Source organism: Gasterosteus aculeatus, chromosome 6 (assembly GCF_964276395.1).
Source record: "Gasterosteus aculeatus chromosome 6, fGasAcu3.hap1.1, whole genome shotgun sequence".
Lineage (NCBI taxonomy): Eukaryota > Metazoa > Chordata > Actinopteri > Perciformes > Gasterosteidae > Gasterosteus > Gasterosteus aculeatus.
In genome coordinates, this window is record NC_135693.1 from 14,960,282 (window position 1) to 14,962,086 (window position 1,805).

A 1,805-nucleotide genomic window follows, 5' to 3' on the forward strand; every position below is an offset into this window, starting at 1 on the left:
GTCACTTCACAGCGTGAAAACCACACATCATGCTCGGCCACGGGGTGTGTCTGTGCTTTTAATTATCTCCCCAGTGACGCCCTCTTTATCAGCGGCTCCCAGGAGCAGGACGGCGGGGCCAGGCGATAAAAAGGTCAAGTGCACGGGCAAACCGTGGCCGGGCACACTGGAGCCTGCAATCGCCTCCCGCAACATCCCTGAGCCACGCTGATTTCCCTTCGGATCCTCGTGGAGTCCGTTTCCTCTCCATTCAGGGGAGCATCACCGAGGCGATGTCACTTTCTATTTGTTTTCGCCTCCCTCCTTCCTACCCACTGTGCCCTGAGGCCACAGAGCGCTTATCTATTCAACGGAAGAACCAATTCTGCAGACGCGCCTATATAGGACCCCTGAGTCATGCTGCTGGAAGCTGCCGCACAGTATATAGGCTACACACACTGCGAATTATGGAAGGGAAGCCAGCCCAACTCATCTGCGTGCGAGGCACACTGACACAGCAGCATCGTGATCGTCTCCTGGAGATGGCACAGGGAACGAGGGAGAAGGAGCACAGCGGCAAGGAGCAACGTGACCATGTGTGTGCTCTGATTTCTCATTCTTCAGACAGACGTCTGCAAAGTGGTCATTCTGTGCATTCTCGTGCACATTGGGAGGATTTAAAAAAGTGGGGTTAGCGGGCAGGCGAATTAAAATTGCGGTAAGCCCATAATCACCGTGGCAGTCAGATTTAGTGGGAAACATATCAGTCACCACCACGCTCACATTTAAGGGCAAGGTCGCATCTGGCCTACACGTCCTGATTGGGAAGTACAACTCGCTGGAAGTGAAGGTCAGTCCCTGCAACCACGCAGCCATCTGTGTCTGAGGAGGAGACGATGCTGTACTCGGCACCAACAGATGAAATGTTGAATGCATGTAGCGTTACGCTGTTCACGTTCACAATATGCATGTCTCACCAACTGCCTCCCTGCTGTCTAAGATGCCTTGATTAGCCTCCTAAAGAGCTTTGTACCAATACCCACAGATTAACACAGCATCTGCTTAAATGACTGTTTCCGCCGTAATTACTTAAAAGCTGCAGAGCGTGTTCATCAAAAAGTCCATCGGCGGTCATGAGAAACATAAACAAGAACGACTAGAGCTCAGCTAATGGCACACGAGCGGCAGCTCATCGTCATGGACGGCATCGCCCGTTTCTCTTAGTCGCCCCGTCTCCCTTCCCTTCCCATCTATCGACTACGTGCTCTGCTTATCTGGCACAGAGGAAGAGGAGGAGGATGATGAGGAGGCCGACCAATTCTGGAGGGTTCCTTCTCATCCCACCATCCATCAGTCCCCCCCCCACCTCCCGCCTCCCGGATCCCCTCCAGGGAGAGTCATCATGTGTTAGCGTCAGTGTTTCCAGTAGAGCTGCAGCAGGACGGGGAAGAGAGACACTGTGCACCGTGCAAAACACACCCAGCCACCCCCCCTCACCCCCTCACATTAACTCCCCCCCCCTGCGCCGCCTCATCTTTTCTTCTGTCGGTTTACCTATTACTGCTCGGCCCCACTGGAGCTCGTCTGGTGAATATTAACCGCTGTGCACGGCTGTGTTTGTGTTTAATAGTGTGCCCTGTTATTGGCTCACTCTGCTGGGCTTGAAGCTCAGATGCCACACGGACACAGTGACAGCTGGGAAAATAGCAGGCAGAGGGGTGGAGGAATAAATGGCCAAATGGGCTTTCTACATCATCCTCACGCACTCCACCTCCACTTGGCCCATTTATGAGGCACTATATGACACACAGGCCACAGCATCTCAC